This window comes from Sebastes umbrosus, chromosome 6 (assembly GCF_015220745.1).
Source record: "Sebastes umbrosus isolate fSebUmb1 chromosome 6, fSebUmb1.pri, whole genome shotgun sequence".
NCBI classification, from domain to species: Eukaryota; Metazoa; Chordata; class Actinopteri; order Perciformes; family Sebastidae; genus Sebastes; species Sebastes umbrosus.
The window spans coordinates 31,740,660-31,767,427 of record NC_051274.1 but is presented as its reverse complement, the minus strand read 5'-3'; the positions used below and the strand labels follow the sequence as shown (position 1 = coordinate 31,767,427).

The window sequence follows — 26,768 nt, the reverse complement described above, 5'->3', positions numbered from 1 at the left end:
AGTGACAAGTTTTGATCAGCTTTTTAATTAATTGTTAATATTTCTTTTAACTGTTTTAACCAATAGCGTTTATCGGTTAAAATGCTTAATGTCGGTTAAACGGTTAATTATTAACATCCCTAGTATGTGGCAAGGGGTGTCGAAATGGGCAGTAGATGGTATCACACAGATCCAAAACAAAAAGACGTTTCGGACCGGAATGGAAATGTCAAAGGAGAACGTACCGGCTGTAGCACTGTTGTCTGAGAAGCCGGTATTTCAATTCAGCATGTTCCCCTTAATCTCTGATGACACATCATGGTCATTTTTATGATTTATTACAGTAGATATATCACATATCGCTCCTTTAATGCAGAAGTGCATCATTCCATCTGGCTGCACCGACCACTTCCCAGTGTGTAGCCACAGTAAAGAAGATGGCTCTGGAAGTGTCAGTCAGTCAGTGAGTTAAGTCTGTTGTGAACCCGGTCTGGTCTCTGGGACCTGGCCCCTTTCTGCCACGGCGTCCAAATAGAGCCGTGCTTCAAAAAACGCTGCAATCCCTGCCGGTATTACCGAAGAGGCTAAAAAGATTCAAAAAGCCTGCTTACAAATTTAATTACCTTTGCAGTTAACCAGAGCTTAGCAGCCAATGACCTGATATTTCCACTGAAGACTAGCTAAAGGGGGGGCAGTGGGAGGGGGGGGGGGTGGATCGGAGACAGACGCGCCGAGTGGGCCACAGAGACTGGCAAGCGTGGCAATCCAGGGCGGCTCAGAGGCATCCGGTGGGCATACTCAGTGCTAGCCAGGGCAACAACAGCACACATGTGGCCCTATCTTCTGCTGGAGTGCAAATTAGATACAGTTGATTAAAATATTGAGTCATTTCACAGTCACTGTTGGGGGAATAAAAGGAGTGCGAGTACTGAAAATGTGCGCTGGTGTGTGTGAGTGTGTGTTTGTATGTATGAGACAGACAGTGAGAGAGAGAGGAACGGGGGAGGGGAGGGGGGGGAGAAGCTCTCTAAAATTTGAACAACGAACACATTTCTCATTTATATAGATTCCCTTTGACAAATATGCCCTTTCCCAAAGGACAACTTTGAAACACCTCTACTGGCAATAGCAGAGAAGTCTCAGCAATCAATCAGTTCACAACAATATAACAAGTGTTGGGAAAAGCAGCATGCAGTGTTGTATACTTGTGTTCATGAGCAGCGTGTTCCACAGGCACCGTTTAACACACTGCCCCCCTTTTTTTAAGACCAAAAAAAAAAAAAAAAACTTCTTTGTTCACCAAAAAAAGTGAGTCGCGGTATAAAAACTTCTGCCTCGCTGCAATATTACAAAAGGAAATTAACAGTTTGGGGTTGCCCTGGTAACCTAATTGCATCACAACACTGCACACAGGAGCCAAAGTAACTGAATTTTGATGAAAAGGCGGTGATAATTTACGGCATTGAGAAATTAGTTGCCGTGGCGACGCGTTAATTACATCTCAAATTAACAATGCAAGTGTAGTGAAATTAAATATAAATCATATTTTCTGCATAAATTACAGGGGTTGATTAGTGCGGGCGCCAGGAGAGAGAGGTTGAGATTCCAAGGGCCTGTCACATCCCCCTCCTCCTCCACCTCCTCTTCCTCCTCCTCCTCCTCCCTCTCTCTTTCTCTCTCTCTCCATCCTTCCCTCCTCCTATTCCTCAACGCCACCCCCCTCATCCTCACCGGTTCCTTTAAAGACAGGGACTGGATTACACCAGAGGACACAACTCAACCTGAGCACGTTTGCATTTTTAACAATAAATTAAAGCTGTAGGGCAGGTAGTGTGTTTTATAAACCTTTTATGTTATATTTGTTGAAACAGCAATCGATAAATCAAATGCTCTGATAGAAAGAAAGAAAAAAATCCCCATCTGGGGCTGTAATAAGCTCGTCCAATCATTTCATTTGGAAATGTATTCACTGACAGCCTAATGCCAGGTACACACTACAGGAGAATCAAGCCGATTTTGGGCCTGATTTCTCCACGATTTTTTGATGGTTCTAAAGATTATTTTTCACAATATTCCTGTGGTGTGACGTATGTTAAGAGCAGGGTCTGAAATTAACTTTATTCACTTCCTGCCACTGGCAGGCAAGTATTTCTTTTGTCTCCCACTCAGAAATGTTATTATTATTATTTAAATATTTGCCTTGATTAAAACAATTTTGGCAAGCTGCTTAGAGCTCGTGTTAGGAAGTTAAACAGGTCATAATTCTCTCTTTAATATCTATTTCATATTGCTGTGAAAACTCCTTCAAACAACTGGATTTATGCAAATTTCTCGCCAAAAACTTAATTTTACAAGATTACATTTGAACACATCATGATAACGTTGTAATTTACCTTTGCCCTTAAACGCCTCATAATAATAACTCAATGTCACCAGCAGGACTGTACTGCCCACCAGCTGCTAACAGCTAACGTTACTAACTCTTCTGCTGATTTCAACACAGATTTGTTGCTCTCAGTGTCGCATTATCAGGGACAAAATAAGGTGCGTCCCCTCAGGTTAAGGAGCGCCACGCTGTTGAGCGGCTTTGTTTTTCTTTCCGCTGTGGCTCCGGTCCCAATCAAACTGAAACATGACACAGCGTGCGTATGCGTCATTGTGCATGCGTAACTGTGGGAAAGCATCAATAAGAGGAATCGATAGTCACGGAGGCATGAGTTTAACCATTATAGTGTGAAATAAAGTCTTACTGCCGATCGTTATCGGACAATATTCAGTAAAAATATCGTTGAAAATCAAGAATTAGAGAAGAGCTAGTTCACTTTTGCAGGACCGGAGCAGCTTACATTAAGGTGCATTCAGGTTAATTTCAGTAAAATTGAGTATCGGGCGAAGGTCAGTTCTAACGTTATCATGATGTGTTCAAATGTAATCTTGTAAAATGTAGTTTTTGGCGAAAAACTTGAATAAATACAGTTTGAAGGAAGCAATATAAAATAGTTAATAGAGAGGGATCCCGCGGGTGTCAGAGTTAAAGGAGCTCACTAATTGTATAACACATTTTAGTTTAAAAAAACATCTTAAAAATATATAATTCCCTGATGCTTAGGCCTGGCAGGGAGTCTACGTCCGCACAGTCGTTAACGTTACGCTGCTAGCACAGCTCGCTAATGCCGCTTGTTTCCTTGTCATGATTCCACGCCAGTTCATGTCCATGCGGCCGTCCTTGCAGAAATCATAACCAAAGCGCCGTGAGCACCGGATGGAAATGGTGAAACAAACGTGCAAATGGGAATTTCAAAATAAAGGCGCATCTTTAATTGATGTTTTCACTTTGCATCGATGATATTAGATCGTTGATCATTCAATTGATGTATCAATCCAGACTGATTGATCGTTACAGCCCTAATGTGTGCAGTTGTAAAGAGAAAGATCTAAATTTGGTAAAAGTGGGATCATTATTATTATCATTATGTCTGTGTCTGTGTTTGCTTGAGGGGTCATTTAGGCAATTCAGCACTTTGAATCCATTTTAAACTCCATACACTCACGTTCCACATGAGAAGAACTTTCACCAACTCTGATGCATCTCTGTTAAGTGCTGCATAATGCATTTATAAGTGCCACGTAAAAATCTATTATCGGTCACACCCAGTCTTATTAACACAATGCTCAGCGCACTGCTAATGATCAGATTTTAATTATTGAAATCCAAGCCCTTTTCAAACTTCAAAAGGTGCGCAAGGTGTACCGTATGTTTGGTACAGAACACATTTACAGTTTCTCCGCATATAATATTCGCCGTCATGTGAAGGAGTCGGCGTGTCTGTGGTTGTTAAACGTGTTTATGTGAAGGTTTGTGAAGGTCTAGGAAAGACAGAAGAAGGGAGACAGAAAGCACGGCAGAGAGAGAGAGGAGAAAGTGAGTCTCTCCTCCCCAACGATTCCTCATGTGGCCCAACTTCCCTTTAAGCATCACAAACAAGCCTCAGGAGTGATGTCAAGGAGGGAGGGAGGAGGGTGATGCTGAGCCGAGAGAGAGAAAGCTGAGCGCAAACACAACAGCAACAGGAACCAACTTGAGCCATCTAAATTATTCATACACCAGATGGATACGTTTCCCCGGGATTTCACACTAAAACACAGCTCCGTCTAATTCAGCGGACGGCGCCAGGAATCAAGATAACTATCTACTTTATCTAAACCGTTTCATGTCTGATTCATATCAACTTTGAAGAGTGGAAGCCCCTCGACACCGTGATCTCACGTTTGTTCTATTCCACAGGCACAATGAAGGGGGGAACATGTTCTCTTTCCTCTATCTTCAAAGACGTAGGCACCGCTATGACCTTGTCTGAAGGATATTATACAAATCAGAGGGTCCTTAGAGACGCATGTCATGTATATCACTGACTACACCTCACCCGCGTGATGTGTGCTTGTAGGCAGCCCAAAGGTGCTGCGATTGAAAAGACAATTATATTTTTTACCACTCTGTTTTCGCAGTACAAATCTAGACTGTCTGTCCAAAATTTCAGCAGCAATTCATTCGTGCAACCGTGACACAAACCATAATAGATGGGTGTTGATAGCTTAATGCCCTGCCTTGCCAATGGATGGATTATCTTTTTTTGTACACTCCCACGAGAAAAATTCCAAACTTCTTTCACAATGTTCAATCCAAAGAAGCTGTATTTATAACAAGTTGATGAAGCTCACAGTGCCAAGTTTTGATATATGAAAACAATTCATAAAGTCAGTTAAGAATTTAGCTTTGACACACAAAAACATAAATATTGTGTTTACAGTATCCCTCCTGCCACAGCTATTAGTGGGCTGCAAACTAATCACAAATACCTGCCAACTTATCCACCCCCACAATAATTACTATGTGGTATTGCACCCCCATCCCCTGTCAACAAATTCAACTTTTAATGCGAACTGTCCTGCCTCGTTTCATAGAAAGTAACTTCCCGTGCCGGGACAAGGAGGTTGGGATGACCTCAAGTCCCCAGAGGGGGCTCCTCCGCCGTACTCATCCATTTGTGGGATGAAGATGACGACTTTTAAAAGGACAAGTCATCATTAAGAGAATAAGTAGCCTTTCCAGTGGTCTTTTTGCACCACCCCTCCGCTGGAAGTAATTCCGATGCATTTATACAGAAGTGAAAGTGCTTGAGAGTGGGGGTTGAGGGGGTTGCGGTTTAATGGTCCAGTAATGTCTCAGCCGCGGCATAGATGTCCTCCCAAGATGATACAGAAAAAGTAACACACTGAGACTTGACCAGTTTGACGATTTAAGAGGCAGTTAAGGAGAAGTGATTAAAAAAGGATGCACTGCACAAGTGCCTCTATTCAGTAAAATACAGCTGTATACACACAGTAAGGCAGTGATTCTCAAAGTGGGGTTCAGGGACCCCCAGGGGCCCGTGGCAATCTGCCAGGAGGTCCATGAAAAGTTTTCTGATTCATTCATTTAAATTATCATATCTTTTTTTTATTTTTTTTATTTTTTTACAAAAACCTTCATGGTTCCATTCATTTTTTAATTGATAAATCTACACATTCACCCGGGAGAACATTGTTGTGTCCCGTGTGAAACCAAAAATAAATGTTGACTTTACGATTGTTACGTAACGTTGTTTTACATAAAGTTATTTTACATAAAGTTATTTTACATAACATAGTTTTTTACGTAACCTTGTTTTACACGTAACCTTGTTTCACGTAACGTTACGCTTGTTACGTAAGAAAGTCCGCTAAGGGCGGTTGTTATTTATTTACATATTTATATTGTTACGGCTGTTAATGTAACCTAACAACCGTAACAATGTAAATAAATAACAACCGCCCTTAGGCTACGTAATGTTGTTAGGTTACATTGTAAGGTAACGTTGTTACGTTACGTTGTTACGTTACGTTGTTACGTTACGTTGTTACGTTACGATGTTACGTTACGTTTTTACGTCATTACTTTAACACACACCATGATGTTTTAACCTTAACCAAGTAGTTTTGCTGCCTAAACCTAACCAATAGTTTCACAACATTAACCACTTATCGTGCATTTCTGCAAGCGTGGCAGATATGAAACATATTTATGTCCAGAAACGTCGACATTCAACATATCCCGTCGTTTGCAGAAACATACAATACCAAAAAGTTTTCTGACGACTGGTTTGGTATAATAGTTCATATATCACGTTCTAATCTAACAGATCTTTAACTCTTAAAATCTGCAAATATGTTAATACACGTTTAATATCTTTCGAACACATTTCTCTTGTGTTGTTCTTTCAGATAACTAAGACTATAGAAGTGTTAAAGACACACTACGTCAAATTATTCCAAGAGAAATACATGAAAGGGTCTGCAGTACATTCTCTATCTTTCATGACTGAAAAGGATTGAGAACCTGTGCAGTAAGGTGACGCGATATAACAGACAGAATATCCACACGAACGAATGAATTCTATGAAATACCACATGTCAGTGTTTGACACTGAAACCAGAGATGGTCAAATGACATTTATTTAAGTGGCATATCTTAAACTGTAGATATGTAAGGGAAAGAAAAGAGAAAAGGTCAATAAAAACAAGTCAAGGACCTCAAGTATCAAACTGTAAAGGATGCCTTTGTCATCTTTCCTCATTTGTCTTTCTTCTTTCTTTCCTTCCTTCCTCACCTTTCAGGTTACTGTCACTCGCAAATAAGGCTGTTTATTGGCAAGAATCTGCCGATAAGATATGTATCAGGATACAGGGGTTTAGATTCAATATATCGCGATATATTGCGATACTGTAAGCAATGCGATATATTGCGATTTTTAAAATCAAATTTGCATAAAGAACACGCCACCATATGCATAAAATCTGAGTAACATCCAACATCAAAGCTCTACTTTGAGAGGGCACATACACTGAGAGGGTGCATCTCTTTGCAAATGAAATAAAGTATTGACTGAGTTAATCTTTGCATTTAAACTATTAATTAAAAATTGATGCAATGTTTTTGAGAATTGATACAGTATCACAAAACATAATATCGCGATACTAGAGCAGTCGGGGTGAAGGAATTTCCCCTGCGACGTTAATGATTGGCTCAATAGTGCGATATATTGCAACATATTTATTTGCAAATTACTTTATTTATCCTGATTTTAGTGCTATATAAATAAGCTTTATTTTTAGGCTATCATTAGGTATATTGTTGCTTTTTAAATGACAAAGATGCCTGTTTGAAAATGAATTAAATACTTGTTTATTGTTAAATGCCAAACAAACAATGAGACGCAGCTTTTTTTTAAACAAAAACGATCATAGTTCAACGAATATTTTAATTTATAAATCAAGGCGACCATTGTTTGTGTCCCATTCGAAACCAAAAGTAAATGTTGGCTTTACGATTGTTATGTAACGTTGTTTTACATAACGTTATTTTACATAAAAAAAATTATGTAACGTTGTTTTACACATAACCTTGTTTTACGTAACATTGTTTTACGTAAAGTTACGCCTGATACGTAAGAAAGTCTGCTTAGGGCGGTTGTTATATATTTACATAGTTACGTTGTTACGTAACCTAACAACCGTAACAACGTAACTATGTAAATATATAACAACCGCCCTTAGGCTACATTGCGTTGTTAGGTTACATTGTTACATTGCTGCGCTTTGGTTTCATCTGGTTGCTATGATACAGAATATTCAAAATGTCAGAACAAGGTAGAGGTACTCGCTCTGGATGAAGGGAAGGTGGAAGCACTTAGGGAGAGAGGACGGACCCGCCTACATGTAGGATGTGCCGGTTGGTCGTTGTAGCATTTTACCCTAAATTGAACATTTTCAGTGCAGAACAGACGCTCAGCGCCTCGTCATGCTGCTGAACTTGTAGCTAAAAATGCGGCACTCCCATTGCAAATAATTCATAAAAGAAAAAACGGAAACATAGCGGTTGTGGCGGTTGTTTGCCATCCCCTGCGGTTAGCTTGTCTATATTGCGATTATTGCGACAGCCCGACGCGATACTCTTACACCCCTACTCGCGAAGTGCTGAAAGTCTGTCAAACACAGCAGGCTGGTGAGCTGCAGGTGTGGCCCGCCTAGCACCACGCAGGTCATATCAAAAACCCGCCACCATTTCCCTGCCACAGGAAATTGGCACCTATAGTCTTGAAAGCTGAATCGATAAGCCAGATAAAAATCACTTTCATATGTAGTGAGGTTCTCCTAAATGTCACATAACCTACTGCATGAAAAAAAAAAAAAAAAAAAGGCAAGACCTTCCCAACAAGTTTAAATAAACCCTGCAGGATAATGCTGGCTCTCCTGGGGGAACCAAAAGCTGATGGCTTTGAAACAGGAGGGAGGGTATTTTCAGCGGGGCTGCCCAGCATGAGAGATCCTGTATGTCTCACAGCTGAGCTTGTTTTATTGAAAGGTTGTTTGAAAAGGCCCTGAACCCAAGACATCAGTGGTCATGTTTGTTTGGCTTAAAGAGAAGCAGCATTCAAAAGCTTCACTAAAAAAGAGCAGTTCAAATAGTCAAGAGTACGGGGGGAAGAAAATGAGATGGGTTAGTGCCCACAGCAACTTGGACACATGTGCAGGGAAGATTTGTAGAAATTAATAAAAAATGGCCTCAATATAGCTTCAATTACAACCTCCCTACAAAATGTGCACAGCACAAGCATAGCTTCACTGCACTGTGCAAATAAGTGGCAGAACCAGTGCTGTTAGCAGGTAATGGAGTCAGAGGAAGAACTTGACACTCCCATTAGGCCCCTACTGGAAAGTGCCGTATTTGATCAGGAGATGGGAATTGAGCAAAAATGAACTGAAACTAGATCCCACATGACTTATTTTCCTGTTTGGCTCTCAGCTTTAGGTGTCACTCAGACTTAATAAAGCTCTCCCATTTTCATTTTATCACAGAAAATAGACTGGGCAAAAATAAAATCAGTCGGTTTTGCCTTAATGGAGCAAAGTAATGGCGAGGTGAAACTGACACAACACATTTTGTCCATAGTAATACTATCAAAATGAAAGCATATTCACTTCTGGAGTTTTCCGGGAATCAATTCAAACTGAATATTGGCCTTTTCGCAGACTTTTATTTCATAATGGTTCCAACAAATACAGCACTTTGGCAATAGCCTGTCACCTCGGGTGATACCAACACAGCTATTCCACCCTATAGAGTTACAGGATTCTCCAGCCCGCACTGAACCTCCTCCGCCAACCTATAACTCTTATTTTATTTCCGCACTTTATACATTAGAGGTACATTACACCCATCCCAGTAGATAGGATGAGTCCACTTTTACACCCAGGTGTTACATTGCAAGGTTAGGTCATTTGGATGGCTGTGACCTTTGATGGCTCCCGTCTTCAATGAAAATGATCTGGTGATCTCCGCATTGACATGCACACAGATGCCCTTGTGCTGTACATTCACACTATGGTGATAAGGGGCCAGAGCAATTCACTCGGGAGACATTATGGAAATATTCATTTGGGAATTACGAATTATAATTAAGGCCACATTTCCACAGCGATGGGGCTAAAAAGCAGTCTTTTACACGAACAAGATCGGATTTTTCTCGGCTGGTATGTTTATCATTCCAGTCTTCTTTATAGAGAATGTTTTGCTTTTAAAGAAGTAATTAGATCAAGTAAAGTGAGAGGAAAAAATCCAACACTGGGTCCCAAGTGTTCTGGTATGCGATTAATTATTCTGAGGAAGACAGATGTTAAATTGTGTATGCCCATCAGCGCTAAGACTTTCTGAAGATTTATCATTCATGTAAATCATGAATAAAATATTTCCTTGTTGAGAGAAAATGCTACATCTGTTGGTGCATCGTTTACTCCCGACTGCAAGAAAATAAGCACACAAATCTGACCTATTAAAGCCTGTGTTTCGCCACAGAGTGGACATACAATGTGAATTAGTAGTGGTGTGATTTGTATCAACAATCACCTCAAAGATCACAACTTTATAACCGTATAAACTGCTCTTTAACTGTATCAATAATGCCGTATATTAGATTAAAAATAGCATCACACAGCTGAATTTCCTTTCTTAAAAAGCAACTAAACCAACTGTATTTTCATGTAAATGAAGAACACGTGTGCTCCTATTTCCTCCAGATGTATGAATAAATAAGTAAAAAACAGTCAAGCGAGTGCGAGGGTGTCATGGGGATCACGGACGAGGCAATGGCGGTGGCGGAGGTCGAGCCACAAGCCACCGGGACGGTAGCGTCTCCAATCGCCCCTGGCGACCATCACGTTGCCATGCTCCGGAACAGACAGGCCTGCTCGCACAACAGATGGAACTAATGATGCGAAACAAAAGAGATCATTTCACCATGGTCCTCTAGGAAGCCACAAAGAGAGGCTTGGAAGTTTGAATGATGGGACCAGGGGACTTGCATGGGGTTAGATATGGGTAGCCCTTTTTTTTTTTTTTTTTTTTTTTTTCCTGGAGGTGCTCAGATGAATAGGGAAAAAAGAACCTTTGATGTTTCTTACAGAAAGCGGCACATTAAAAAGGCAAGTATGAAAAAAAATAAGAGAAATGGTAATCAACATTCAAGTCCTGCTGAGGATGCCCGCTAGATTGTCAGGGGTTCCTGATAAATATCCAGTCACCGACTCCTCGGTCTCCTGCAAAATTACTTTTTCATGCAACTAAACTGCATTCTCAGTCTTCATAAAGCATTTCTCCTGGATTATGTTTGAAGTTTTAAACAGTTTTAAACACCAACACGTTGTAAATTAAAACAGAATACGTAACCACAGTACTTTGTTAGGTTTAGTAAAAAACAAAAACATGATGGTTTGGTTTATAATGACTAAGTAAGTGAACGCTGACTTTTAGTTTCACACGGGACATGAACGGCGGTCTCCTAGAGGAAGTCTTGTATTTGTTTGAAAACGCCCCTTCTGCCCGCCTGTAGTGGACTTTCTCGCTTGTTATACTCGTTATTATACCATGTAACGTTCATTAACGGTCACACGATATATATACTACATCATCTAATCTGCGCTTCGCTCGTTGTATTACGTACTCGCTGCAGCAGTCTGCGGACTATTTGTGATACATCAAAGACAAACGCGACAAAATACATTTCCCCTCCAAACTATGGCTGTCAAGTTAAAGGGACTGTTTGTAAGAATCAGAAATTGCTTGTTAACAGCGACACCTGTGGCCGTGAAGTCAACGAAAGTCAGCGTCGGGCTCGCACTTGTGCTCGCTCTACATAGACATGAATGAGCATCACTCAAAACAGTGATGCGACACACGTCAGCTAAAACCACAATATCACTCTATATTTCAGCTGCTTGGCAGTAATGTTAGCTGACCAGACAAAGGTCTCTCCATGAATCACTGCTGATCCTAGTGTTGGCTTTTCCTGCCTCAGCCTCCCGACCGCGGCCGGAGGGAACAGGGGAGACACCGGAGTTTTGGTAGGAGACGATAACGTTTCTCTCTGCGGAGCCCCGTCACTTCACAAGACACGAGAAACCTCTGTTGGTCTGGAGGAGCTGCAGCAGTTATTTCTGCACAAACGTCCACTGAACATTCACTAGATATTCTCAGAGCTAAACTAACTCTTCTACAGTGTGTAGTGTGCGCGCATGCACGTGAGAGTGGAGCGAAATAGTGAGAACGAGCGCGGTGTGCGAGTGAAAGCAAGCAGGCAGAGGAGCAGAGAAGCAGAGACTAAAGCTACGGTTTTCGAATCGTTGTTAAATTATAAAAAAAATTGACAAGTTTATGCGACTATTTGTCCCGTCTTAAAACAAATATATTTTCCCTTGTTTTAACCGTCGCAGGCGCTGGTAGTAACATTACTACCGGTAAAATGTGTGTGTCACGTTAAGTTTGGCTTCTTTCTGTCTGTATACTTAGATTTTCGAAAATGAATTGACTAATTCACAGTGAGTTTCGAATAGTATTTTTGCTTGGAATGCACACGCAAGCATATTTGCCCACTCTCATGTTGATAAGAGTATTAACTATTTGACAAATCTCCCTGTAAGGTACATTTTGAACAGATAAAAAATGTGCGATTAATCAGACATCTGACGTCAAAATCTCATGGATGAAAAATGATCAACTGCCAGTTCTGCAACTACAGTTTCACAACTGTATAATGACCCTCCGTTCATATTCTATCATGTTTAATTATTCTTATCAACCAATTTTACAAAAGTTAACAACAACTAAATGCAGTACTTACAGCACATTATTCAATTTGATAGCTAAGCCTCGCTATATGATTTATCTCGTCAAATGATGAGCTAAGAAAAAGGAATTTCAATGCCAAAGTTTGAGGCAAATTCACACCAGACCTTAATATCAAAAACAGTCTGGAGAGCAAGGTTGTAAAAACGTCTAAAAAGTAGAGCTACGTATCCGTTTTTTTTCCACTGTTTCAGATAACAGTTGTAAACAAACTGCTGTGTCCTGAACTGACAAAAACAAATCAAATTTGAGCTGAGGACATTTGCATATCCTGAGGGACAGGATTAGATTTAGAGGTCATCTCTTACGAGCCAGTCCTCAGCAGACGCCAATGTAATGTTTCTATGTCAAGTACGTTCAATCGAAGCCTGTGTGCGCCCCGCTCTTGTTTTCCAGAGTCAGACAGTCAGAGAGAGAGAGGGAGCACCGCTCTTTTAAATGCAGCGTGTGAACTGAGGGGAAGCCAAACACCTTGGGATGGGGATTTAAACCAGGATGGAGCGGAGTGGAGCCCAAACCAGGCCCCGTCCACACACGGAAGGGATCACTGGGAAAAAGTTCAGCTCCGACACTGACACAAACAGCGGAGCAAGGCCTGTATTAGAGTCAGGTTAGCAAAGATAACACTATCAGCCTGATCCCCATGGGTACCAAATGCCGGGCCTTGCTGGCAAATAAAGCTACAGTGTCTTGACTCCTTGGCACATTAGCTCTGATTACAATGACCTTCATTATATCAGCTACCCTTATTACAACACGTAGAAGGCGTCGCTCCCCTGGGCAAAGCACAGTGGGGGAAAGAGTGAAGGAAAGCGGTGAGATTCACTAGTAAGGCTTGAGCTGTGAAAACCAGTGCTGAGACCTAATGTAAAGTAGCACCTGTGAAAACACTCGTAATATTCACACCTGCTGACGAGTCACTTCACTTGAGTTTGTGGACGTTCTGTCGAATTCAGATTTAACTATACTATTTTGATTTTTGGATTTTTTAATAGAAAATTAGAACTGTAATGATTCAGCGATTAGTCGGCAACTATTTTGATAATCAATTAATCGGTTTGAGTCAGAAAAAAGTCAAAATTCTCTGATTCCAGCTTCTTAAATGTGAATATTTTCTGGTTTCTTTACTCCTCTATGACGGTAAACTGAATATCTTTGAGTTGTGGACAAAACAAGACATTTTAGGACGTCATCTTGGGCTTTGAGGAACACTGATGGACTTGTTTTTCTTTTTTTACCATTTTATGACAATGTATAGACCAAGCAACTAATCGATCTCGAGAAAATAATCAACCGATTAATCGACAATGACATTTTTTTTAGTTGCAGCACCTATGAAAAAGCTTTACTGTGTTCTGGGTAGAGGTGTAAGAAAATATTGCGCAATATTACGTTTACGTGATAATTAATTGATTCTCAAAAACACTATTGATTTTTAATTAATAGTTTAAATTAAAAATGTTTTTACTTTAATATATCGCCTTGCTTACTGTAATCGTAACCCCGTTATCATGATATGTTTTGTATCGCTAGATTCTTGCCGATAAACAGCCCTAGTTCTGGGACCTCTCAGACGTACAGTAACAGTATTTAACATAAGAGCATTTGTTTAGAACTATTCTGAAATTGGCGAGTTTTAAGAAATGCAGATTTGTTTATAGAAACAGTAATTAAAGTTATGAAAACTAAAACTCAACATTGTCTGTTAGGGGTGGGGAAAAAATATATTTTTTTAATGCCAGAATCGATATATTTGCTTCATGTGAGTCCATACGGAGGTAGAAGGAAGTTACCGCTTTTATTGTTGTAGTCTGAGTAACGTGGCGTCATATCCGCTCCGTATCAGTCAACCAAAACAAACATTAGCTGGCCGCAGTGAGCCAAAACAATAAAGCAGAAAATGGCGGAGGGGCGTGGACACGACCTGCACCCTCACATGTTAAATCCAGCGTGGTAAACACTACACATCCAGTAAAGTATGGAAACACTTTGGGTTTCACACATTGTCAGGAAAAAGCAGAGCTAGACATCACGGCTAAAGCTGCATGCTAACTCTGTCACGGACAGGAAACGTTATCGTATTGCGGTAACGTGCGGTCGAGCCGGCCGTCGCTCTCGTCTCCGTGGTCAAATGGGCCGACGCTACAACTGTAGAGCACCCATATACTGACATTTATGTTAAATGAATTCAAACGGCCTCGATGGAGCTGACCATGGATGGATAAAGAGAACGGAGCTGACAGAGAGCTAGAGACGGACTTATCCCTTATAAATCAAAAAGAAAATACCACTAATTTGTGAGGGAAATGTATTAATAAATAATGCCTGACAATAACTGATATATTTGACTTCAGGACATCTCAATTACAAATCAATTACTGTATTAATTTAGATATTTTTCAAAGTAAAAGTTCCTAGAAATGTATGATTCAACTTTTCCCCATGGTTTAGTGTTAAAAAAAAGTTAATAAAAATTGCAATAAATTGTAATATCGAATTGCAATACTTAAAAAATTGCAATACATATTGAATCGGTACCCAAGTATTGTAAAGTAGTGAATCAGGAGATAGGTGAATCGTCCCGGCCCTCCTGTCTGTGCTGCAGCTGTCCACAGCAGATATTACCTCACTATAACTTTAAGGTCTTTCTGATCCTTAGTTCCTTAGAAGAGCATATCCAGAGAGAAACACAAATATTTTCATTTAATACAATTTCTTACGGGTTTCATTACTAAATAACATGCTCGACTCATGGAGGATTAACCATTCCACACATCCTGTACTGCACAGACGAGCCCTGTTTAATATGTAACAATGTTGTTAACCTCAATTTCCTTCCCGGTCTGCCCCTCCACAGGCCACATTGTTAGCTTGAGCGAGCTCTTGGCACACGCCGCCGCCGCCGTGGTGGTGGTGACTCTCATTCAGTCTGACCACCCTGCAGGCGGGGGGATTCTCTCCCACAGCCCCGTTCATCCCTCCTTCGGGCCCCCCTCCCTCCCCACCCCCGCTGTGCGTCTCACCCTCCCTCTTTGCTGGCAGGTGACTCAAAATAACAGACGTTGCCCTCAGAGAGCCGCTTCATCGCATTCACTTAGCGCTGCCAACACACAACCCGGCGCGGGATGAGCTGATCTGTGGGGGTTCTGAGGACCATGCCTTCAGCCAGCAGGAGGGCGATGTGTTTGTTTTGTGCTGAGATACAGAGGAGTTGGATGAGGAGGAGGAGGGGGGGTGTAAATCAGCTTGTTTTGGATTAAGAACAAATCAAGAGATTTTACGAATTACAAGATGCGCCTTAACAAAAACAGGAACACCTGCAGGAGGCACGGGATAACAAGCAGCGAATTGACACGCACAGCATCACTCTCACCTTCTCATTCACATATTTGTCAAAGTATAAGAAGAAGAAATAGAAATATAGCCAAGAGTGCACTTCACAGAATCAGAGTTTAAGCCGTGTTGGTTCCCTATGACAGTATGGTTGAAAAAAAGCAAATAAAATTGTAACTTAATTATAGATTTATAATGAGCCACTGCACCACTGCCAAAAACAAGTCCCATACCAAGGCAAACAGGCACCTGCTGAATGCTCTCTGCTCGTGGGTTTTCATAGCTTAATTAATCTAGGCCTTGGGGTATCATGACTCGTGCGTGCCGCTTGCGTGCATGTTTGAGACAATTAAGTTGTTCCTCGAAAACAGAGGTGCGACTTCAACAGGGGGGCAGAGACACCGATACTGCACATTACGAGCCATATTTAGTGAAAGTAAAGTCAATGATCCAATAATTTGTTTCCCGCTGATGGAAACGGTTTCAGTAAACTGTTTGCCAAATGCTTTTTCATACAAATGAATTACACTTTGTTTGACCTCTCAATGATGTAGGGCTGTCCCGAATACCATTCTTATGGCTTCATAGCTTTGCAGTGTGGCGCAGCACAGCACGGCGTGGCGCAGCGCGGCAGGCTGACATGAGAACAAACACACAAACACAACTTTCAACAAGGAGACTGGTGTTCAAGACCAGAGTTTTGTTTTGTGAGTTACTCTAGTGACGTGTTTTTAGTGACGTGTTTTTTTTCAACACCTTTTTCAAATACCGCCGCTTGGTCAGTGCCCCTGGGCATCAGAGACCGATGCACGGGTTTCCCTTCCTGAGTAACTTTTGGACAGACCAGAGACGGCGTGTCAATCTACGCATGTTACATGCATAGTGTCCTTTCAAAATAAACTTGCGTTTTCACAGGAAGTTAAGTTTAGGCAACACAACCACTTAGTCAGGGGTTAGGAAACGGTCGTGGTTGACGTTAACTTCACTGACTAGTGACTCACGGGACTAGCGATACTAACGACTCACGTGACAACGACTAACGGGACTGACGATACCAACGAGTACCAAAAGTCAACGTTTCTTTTAGTTTCACACACGTTTCACACCGGTCTTCTGGTTGAAAGTCTTGTGTTTGTTTGACCCATCCAGCTCCCCTTCCACCTGCCCTGAACGGACTCTCACGCTATTACTGCTAAATCACTTTGAATAACGACTGTCGAATTACACCGCGGTTGGGTTTCCATTGATTAGTTGAAAGCCCGGTTTGTCACGTAGTGTTGATAAAAGGTGTCTCCGTGCATCGGTTTCTGATGCTGACATTTGTGACGTGTTTTCCATATTTATGTTGTAAATTGTACTTAGTTTACATACTTATTTTAAGGCTAACCATGACGTTTTGCCTAAACCTAAGTGAGTGGTTTTGTTGCCCCCTGCTGGTACCGCACCTCCATACAGGCGTGTAATATTCACGCCTTGGCGAGGCAAAAAGTGACACTGACAAGCTATCCTCTGATGGACAGACGGGTCTATTACACGCTTTGACATGATACAGAGTTGTGCATTGAATACATATAGTATTAAATTTACAGCAAATAACTGGGTGATGAGACAGGAACGTTTCAGACTCACCGTCTTGTTGAACAATCTGTGCCGAAGCCGAATCCGCCGAGGAGTTATCGCCTCTGCCCGATGCTCACTCTACAGCCATCTGATTTCTGTAGATAAACATAAAACAGGTGTTTACCATCACATGTAGTGTCTTTGAACTGAGAGATTTAAAGCACTTGATCTTGTCAGAATTTTTTATATTTATTTTTTTTACGTTGAAAAGCAACGTCTCGGGTGCAAACAGATTGATGTAAAAGGTTAAAGTCTGACCGAGAATCCTGACACTGTCTTTCATCCAGGTGTGACCAACACATTTTTTGGCCACAGCTGGTTAAAGTAAAAGAAGAAATGGGGGGGGGTTCTTGTTTTATGAAGGTCGAGCAAATGAAACATGTCTTCTTAGAAAATTAAATTAAAAATTAAGACGGCATCTCCCATAAATCCCATTTCCTTCCTCTTCTTTGCTGGTCGATAAGTGAAGTTTCAAGTTCAATTCTACACTAAAAAGTGGGAGATCACAGTGTTTGTATGTTTATTGAAAAATCTAAATGAATGTGGTAATTATTTATTGATATATGAAATAATTGGTGACCGAAATGAATAGGGACAAAAAAGTATGAAATTCTCGTGACTGCTAATTACCAGTTTGAATGAGCCTGATAACTAAAGAGAAAAGGTATTAAATGCAATAATTATTACTATTGCTAATTACATTTCCAATTATGTCACTAATGAGAACGGCTTAATTATCAGCCCATTGGATAAATAAGACTTTGGTTTTCTGGCGTTTGTGATGGAGGTGGTGATGTGGTAACGACACAAAGTCGTCTGACCAAAAACACACAAGATAAAGCTGTAAACTCTCACAGTAGCACAGTGATAAAATACTGATAATGTAAATTATATGCACAGTAATTTATAGATTTGACCATGCCTTTTGCCCCGTGTTAAACTTAATCTGTTATCAAAGTTATCATAGGACAGTAGTTGGTAGAGGATGGGAATCACCAGAGGCCCCACGATACGATCTTATTATTATTTTAAACCATTTGAGATAAGTATTGTGATATATTGAGATTTATTACCTTTTTCCAACTCCCAGTTATGCAGTTTTGTCAACTTCTGTTTTATCTAATAAGATACAGTTTTCACTCCGTTCATCTCAGAGTTTTCATTCACATATCTTGGCCATGCCAGTTTTTCCTCGACAAAATTTAGCAAAACTTTGGAGCGTTATTTATCGTTCTTCCCGACAAGCTAGCATGACATGGTTGGTAGCAATCGATCCTTTTTCTTCTGATTTTTTCTCTTAAAGTTGTGACTTTATTCTCGTAATATTACAACTTTTTTTCTCCAAAGTTGTGATTTTATTCTCGTAATATTACAATTTTTTTTCTCGGAAGTTGTGACTTTATTCTTGTAATATTACGACTTTTTTTCTCGGAAGTTGTGACTTTATTCTTGTAATATTACTACTTTTTTTTCATAAAATTGTGACTTTATTCTCGTAATATTACAACTTTTTCCTCGTAAAGTTATGACTTTATTCTCGTAATCTTATGACTTTTTTCTCGGAAAGTTATGACTTTATTCTCGTAATCTTACGACTTTTTTCTCGGAAAGTTATGACTTCATTGTCGAAATATTACAATTTTTTCTCTCGTTAAGTTATGACTTTATTCTCGTAATATTACGACATTTCTTGCAATAGTAGTGAAAATGAAAAAAACAATATGAGAGTATGTTTGGCCAGGTAGAACTCTATAGAGTTCAGTTATTGCCTGCTTTGGACAGGATATGATGCACTGATCTATCTTGTGCATTTGAATCTGTCAACTGGTTGATGACTGCTAGAGAAACGCTTTAAGACAAACAGCCCAACTCACTGATCCCCGTACAGCCCACCTGCCACTCCTGTATCACACTCCGAGAGTCTCAAAATGCTGTTGATATTTCTCACATTCCTTAAGGGCGTTGCTCTACCTTTAGGAGAGCGGAAGTGTTGCGTAGGGCCGTGTCTCAGTGCCAAGTAAATGCACGATGGATTAGAGTCATATCTTCCACATGGCTGCTTCCTAATCCTACCATCTGAGGTAAACACAGCACCAGGTGAGGCAACACGCCTGAGACACCTCTGGAACACTGAGGGATCTCCTCCTCAACACGGGACTGCTGCTTCCCACTCACACTGGCTTCCAGTAATAACTAGGACATATTTGCTTTCCGGTCTACTGATGACTCATATAACACAATACTAATTCAGTGTATTCTTAAAAACAATAGTTACATATTTGTGGTTATGTGTGTACAGATTGTTGGGAAGATAATTCAGAGAAAAAACAATCTCTGCCAGGAGAAGTGCTTTTATGTTACCAGGAGGAGCAACAAAGTTTAGAAATCTGTAATAAACACAAGAGCTTGGTGGTGTTAGTAGTGTTAGCCACAGTGGCCCAATACAATCTCCAGATAGTCAACAGAATATCCATTTAAGGTAAAACTAGGGCTGTCAAAGTAAGTGCGATTTTTAAGTTGTAGCAGGCTCAGTTTTAAAACTAAAGTGAAGATACTGGCATCATATGCAACTAGCAAACTTAAGGAATCCATTTGGTACCAACCAATACAAGCTTTTCAGGGAGAAGGCCAAAAGACACTTTGCAGTTTTGCTGAATTTTGGCGACGAAAAACTGTCATGGCCATTTTCAAAGGGGTCCCTTGACCTCTGACCTCTTGATATGTGAATGAAAATGGGTTCTATGGGTACCCACGAGTCTCCCCTTTACAGACATGCCCACTTTATGATAACCACATGCAGTTTGGGGCAAGTTATAGTCAAGTCAGCACACTGACACACTTTATGCTAAGTACCTGTGATGGTTTCTGGACAATATTTGTCATTGTTTCGTGTTGATAATTGATTTCCAATAATAAATATATACATCTATTTGCATAAAGCAAGCATATTTGTCCACTCCCATGTTGATAAGAGTATTAAATACTTTTGATTGACAGCCCTAGTTAAAACATACCTCTGAGAAGTGCAGCCCAGACACACTTGGCAAAACAAAAAGCATTTCATTTAGACAAAACAATTCAACACTTTTCTTGCTATCCATACAATCAGTTTTTCAGATCAGAACCTGAACATCTGGTTGAGCTCTTTGTGTTTTTCATGAGTTGAAAAAAGTGAGCATTAAGGTGATACGTCTGTGTGTGTCACTGCCAAGGAATGCTGCCAACTTTAGTTTCAAAGTCTCTCCGTCTCACGTCAGACGCAGCACAAGAAGAGGAACCAAAAAAAATAGAAAGACAAACGAAACAATAAAGGGAACATTCAACGCCTTGTGTTTTAAGATTGGGCTGATATTTTTAAAGAGATATCTAGATCATTACGCAAAAAAAAACAGGTTTCGATATGTTATGGCATGACTGTTTTTCAATACATTTTTCACACATGACCTCACAACTTGGAGTAAAAACACGCACACACCCATGGAACAGGTACTTGAGGTTAAAAAAAAAAACACCAACAAAAAGCTTGAGGAAGATGGGTATTTCACAAGTAAACGGGGTATGTACTGTCTGGTATTTTCCATTACAGTGATGACTCTTTCTTAGACAGGAAAGCACAAACACTACAAAGCCATGACATTCAAAGTTGTCATATGTAGACCTCTTACTGTAATTAAATATGTATTTACAAGATGAACAGACTTTTATTTGCAGATCAGTTTGAAGTGTTTTTACAAGGTGAAATTTTCCTCTTAAAAAACAATGTTTAAATACAAAAACAAGGTACACTAAAGTACACAGTAATACTATAAACACAACCTAGAGCCAAGCCACTTGTGAAAGCCTTGTCAGAACATGTGAATGAGGGAAGGCACTGAAAAAAAGTGCATATTTTGATTTTGGTGATAAAACAGCAATCACAGGAGCTGAACTGTGTTAACTGTTCAGTGACTGTGAAGCCGTTTCATCAGGTGATGTTTCATTAATAGTTCTTAAGTAAACAAGAAAAAAGTTTCATAAAAATCAATTTATTTACTTGCGTGGGGAAAGTTTTCCATCATTGTTAACCCGGTGTTTATGGTTGTAAATCAAATGTTATAAGCTTAGAGCGAGGATAAAGTGTTTTATGTCTGCAGATTGGAATTTATTATGTCAAAGAAGGTCAATCAGTTTACAAAAGGATACTCGAGCTATGGTAAAAAAAAAACATAATTTATGAAAATTGAGCTTTTCAAAACAACACTTGAGGTCCTGAGCGCTATGCAAAACTGTTCGTACTGTAAAAGCATGTGCATGACAAAAAGAGAAAATCCGAACCTGAATGGTGAGGTTATGTTACCAACAGTTGCCCTTGGGCAGAGGTATGAGATAAATATACTGTACAATATACACACACCTTTGTCACGCAATGTGACTGGAGCAAAAAGGCAACCAGGTTCGTCATTATCCTGCTTATAAATGCAACGTGCAGCTGGCCCGCCAAGTATTCTTTCTTTTTATTACTACAGAGTCCTCGCTGACAGAAAAATAGGCAGCTTTAAGTAAAGGATTCTTTCAAGAACACTTGATTTAAATGGCATTTTGCATGCGTTTTCAGGGTTATTACATTGTGGATTTAGAAACATCCCGCTGCTCATATAATCACTCTCAGTTTGATTCATTCATTTTATTAATGATTTCAAACCAACTTCCAAATTCTACTACTCTGTTTACTCTGTGGAATAAAACCAGCTGACTAGTTTCCGTGTGTGTGAGAGAGAGAGAGAGAGAGAGAGAGAGAGAGAGAGATGAAAGAGTAAAAGAAGAACCTGGCCAGGCCTTTTCTTTCTATACTCTGACTTTACACTCAGATTGTACAAACCGTGATGTCACCTGTTGACTTTTGGCTGCTCACACCACTGTGTTGGAATTTTAGAGCCAACGTTTTCATGGCTTAACTTTATTTTTAAGTCCTGACGCCTGCATTGCCCACAATGCAGCTCAACCACCGACAGTTCAGTCTGAGATTCATGTGTGTTATGCTAGCAGCTAATGTACTGCAGCTAATGTAGCCTCGAGCCGGTAGAGTAGAGACGAGGAGCAGCAGTCGAGGTCTGGTGAGCTCACTCCACACCCCCAGATGGTATGTGTGTGAATTACAGCGCAAGGGTTGGTCTGTCTCTTATAGATCCACTTTTAATCATCAAACACTATACGCTACAAAAACCTCACAGCTTCTCTGTGAAGAAAGAAAAGTTTGAATCCATATAAAGGCTGCGTTCTGCGGACAACATGCTCAACTCAGTCCGCAGAACCCTGAAGCCCCACGCCTGCTGCTGCAAAAGAGCACTATCGCTTGTTTATTCAAAGTTTATTTATAATGAATGTGTCCTGTGTCCAAATTGCACCAACTTCGACACTGCACGTCCTTGGGCCCCCAGCAATACACCCGCCAAGTTTGAAGTAGATCGGATGAACGGTTCACCAGATATGTGATGGACACACACGCATATACAGAGATTCCTTGCTGTATAGTTTCTAACATCTTAACACTGTTTATTCCATACTGAGCATACGGATGGACAGCAGACAAGTAGACTATGATGAAGCATTCATTATTTATTATTCATATTTTTCTTCTGTTCCACATTAAGGATCTGTTGTAACTAATATGAACACAAGCTAGAGGATAAAAACATCTAACTTTTTACAGCGACCTGTCAAGCCAACAGAGGGTGGTTATTTGATACTTTAATACTCCAAAGATAGCTTTTGGGTGGAGTATCACTTTAATTGCATCTAGGTATCCAGCCAATTTTAAAATGCTATTTTAAACTCAGGTTATTGACTATATAACAGGGAGAGGCATGTTTCACAATGTTCCTTGCACAGCGTTGCTTCACTTCCTGTTTCAATGGAGCCCAGTGACCACATCGCCGAGGACGGACTACTGTATTCACTTTACCACGCTTACCAGGCTAAATTTCAAGCATCTTTATCATCAAAATCCAACCTATTGTCATGCAACGGTTAATATGATATCTTAGTAAAAAGTTATTCCTCCTTTTTGTTTGTTTTTCCTACAAATGTCAACATACTGTCTTTTCATAGTAAACATCCGTCTTACAGGAAATAACTTCCTTAGGTTTAGGCAATAAAACGTTTTAGTTAAGTTTAGGCAATGAATGTCTTCGTTAGCTTAGTTATGTTTAGGCAATAAAACGTTTTAGTTAGGTTTAGGCAATAAAACGCCTTAGTTAGGTTGAGGCATTAAAACGTCTTAATTAGGTTTAGGCAATAAAACGTCTTAGTTAAGTTTAGGAAACAAAACATCTTAGTTAGGTTTAGGCAATAAAACGTCTTAGTGAGCTTAGTAAGGTTTAGGCAATAAAACGTCTTAGTTGGGTTTAGGCATTAAAACGTCTTAATTAGGTTTAGGCAATAAAACGTCTTAGTTAGGTTGAGGCATTAAAACGTCTTAATTAGGTTTAGGCAATAAAACGTCTTAGTTAAGTTTAGGCAATAAAACATCTTAGTTAGGTTTAGGCAATAAAAGGACTTAGTTAGGTTTAGGAAAAGATCGACTTGGTTAGGATTAGGCAACAACAAGAATTAGAAAAATCCTGGTTTGGCTTAAAAAAAAAAAAAAAATCCGGTAGTGGCATTACTACGTAAATTACGTGACAAATACATCAACGAAGACTTCTGGTTTCACGCGGGGTACGAACTCCAGTCTCCTGGGCGAAAGTCTGGTATTTTTATACCCACCCATCCACCCTGACCTTCACGATTATGTGAATTACACATTGATGTTGTGGGATATACACAAATTACAACGCATTCATTTTCGTCGGTATAGCTACGAACGGTGTATGAAACCAGCCTCCAAAATCATACGATAGCAGTCGTTCCATTTGGTGTCAAAATGATTCCAGATGAACCTCCTCAAACCAAACTTATGGGGGGAAATCACTACAACGTTCATATTAACTGCTCTAAACGAACTAAAGCAAACTCCCAATTTCATCTTCATACAGCACCGAACTGTAAGAAGTCATAGCCATGTTTGTTTGCCTCGGGGAGATATCTTTTTTGGACAGAAAGCACTGGGTATGATTAGTAGTGCCGCAGCATATAGAAACAGTTTAGAAATTCCATCAAGCACACCCAATCTGTTGATTGGTTGCTTGAATTGGTGTGACTGTTGGGTCCTACCAATTTAAAGAGATTGTGTGCGAGTCTAGAGTGTGTACCAAGTGTGGACATGTTGATTATGTATGCTAGGAGTGGTTCAGTCTTTTATTGGAAAATTTACACCCGTGCAGTGATTTATATAAATCAGTAGTGCCCACAAAGCAGTAAAACTCTAATTGTTTCTTCCATTTTGAAAGTCTAGCGTCCATTAAGGATGCAGTGAGTAATAAAAAGGACTTTTAATCAATCCTCTCTTGTTGATGAGTTGATGTGTGAATGGGCTATCCTACCTGACAGTGCTGCCATATGTTGATTTCTTTTTTCTAATAGCCAACAAAGAGACACAGGGAGCTTATTTCACTGTAGGTGACTGCATTCGCTGTAATCAAAAAGAAAGAGGGGTAATTTATCTGAATTATTTCTGGGCTGATCTGTTTTTTTTATGTGACTAAACACTTTGCTGAGTGAGCAAATTTGCCTCTTTTTTGCTCTGAAAAGTACTGTACTCAAGGATGAGATCCAAACCCCGATGAATGAGCCAAATGAATACATTACCAGTAACTCTCATAATATTATAAAGCAGCGTTAAAGCTAAGTGCAGTAGCATTGCCACGTTACTCCCTTTCGCCCACACTGCAGTCTCTGTAGTGACCCTTTCATTGTCAGATTAGACTGGCCGACCCCTCCTCGACCAGCTGGCATGGTCACAGTAAATCCTGGAGACTGCTCATGCTAGGGACCTCGGGTAATTAATAAAATCCCCATTACATGCCTTGTGCCCGTTGTTTGCTATTTCAACACCCCATTTGTGCCACGATTACAGTCATTATCAGTCACCGCCATTAATTCTCTACCCGATGCCAGAACTGCATACTAATAAATTGGGCTCTAAAATTTTTTTTACCTTTCAAGGAGTTGGTGTTGGAGCCGGGCCAGGAAGTGCCACTCCAGATTAGGAGTCATCTGGTGACTCGGAAAGAGCCCTTTCAATGGGAGGCTGCTGCATCTTTGGAGATAGTTCAAATTTCCCCTTTGATTACTCCTCCTTTCCCCCTCCAAAATGAATCTTTATTAAGCTTAAATCCTGAATAAAATGAAATTAGCAGACTGCAAAATATTGCTTTCTTTTTTTCTGACTCTATTCCCTTGTGCGTGCATGCAAATTATAATGCTTATTTATGTAAATGAGGTGTCGTCTTTAATTAGTTTTGCTTGAGGGCATTAAAATACATGTATTCTTTCCCCAAAAATGATTTGTTTTGTTGCTCTGTTCAGTTTAAGTTCAAAATGAATGATTATGCCGACTAAAAAGGTTTATTAATTCTCTAGTTTTCTTTTTTTCCTCCCCTTCCACTTTTGGAGAATTATCTTCTCCACCCACTTCCTGGGAAGAGTGTATTCTCTGTGAAATCGAAAAGCCTCTTTAGACGGTACTCTGAGCGCTACTCTGACAAGCACTTGTAAAGGTCCCAGGTTGAAACCACACGGTAGAAATGCACTTATCAAAACCTGAAAGCTGTGTGTGCTCGACGGCAATCCTCTCCATACGTATGTGTTTGGCTACATGACTGTTAGTATAACGACGCATTATTGAGCAGGAGGTTTGCTTAACCGTTCCAGTCATATGTATGTATCCTAATGTGCTGTTTAAACCATTGTGTTGTAATCATGCGTTGATCCTATTTGCATTTTGTTCATCATATACACTTAGAACACTTGAGAGCTGCGTTATTAATCAAACGTTAATATCGATGTAAATCCTGTCAACTACCGGCTCAAAAACTGAAGCGAGCGCGACCTGTTAAATGACGTTCCGGCTGATTTGGGTCTTATTTTAATATTTGTTTTAAAAGGATTCGCAGTGTTACAATAAATCTCCCGCTATGCACTGTTTTTATGCATTTACTGTTGATTTACAGTCTATTGTTGAGTGGCTATTGAGCAGAAAACTGCTTTATGTCATTGTAGAAGGTGTTGGGGGTCAACTTGTGTTCGAAGCGGCGGCTGACTGTGTCACGCCGTATTTCAAACCACTTCAGGTTGAAAGTGACCAAGTGCGGCTGCGGTTATTGTTCAATATCATATCAGTATTTAGCATCCCTTCAACTGCTCAGATGAGCTGAAGTGGCAAGTTAAGATGCCCCCTCCCCACCCTGCGAGCATGATTTATGGAAAGGAAGCTAAAACCATTATAGCATTTTTATTATTATTGTTCTTTCAAGGCTAATGCAACAATAGATTTTTGCATGATTGATGTGTTACACTAAACATTAGAGGATTACATTAACTTTGCATAGAACAGCTAAATGACATGAGATTACTTATTGTTATTTTTTCCTCCACATGATCATACTGTAAACGCAGTACATATAGTATTTCTTGTCACGTATTGATCACTGTATACATACAG

The 26,768-nt window shown here is 40.1% G+C and overlaps 1 protein-coding gene across 2 annotated transcripts in view; it reads right to left on the bottom strand.

Annotated features, from left to right (window-relative positions):
- The window catches only part of casz1 (castor zinc finger 1), a 224,844-nt gene that overhangs the window by 162,162 nt on the left and 35,914 nt on the right, over nucleotides 1–26,768 (bottom strand). For both annotated transcript variants that reach the window (XM_037772598.1, XM_037772599.1), the window contains one exon: nucleotides 17,198–17,283. The gene's annotated coding sequence lies outside the window, so the exon portion shown is untranslated. The remainder of the gene's footprint in view (nucleotides 1–17,197; nucleotides 17,284–26,768) is intronic.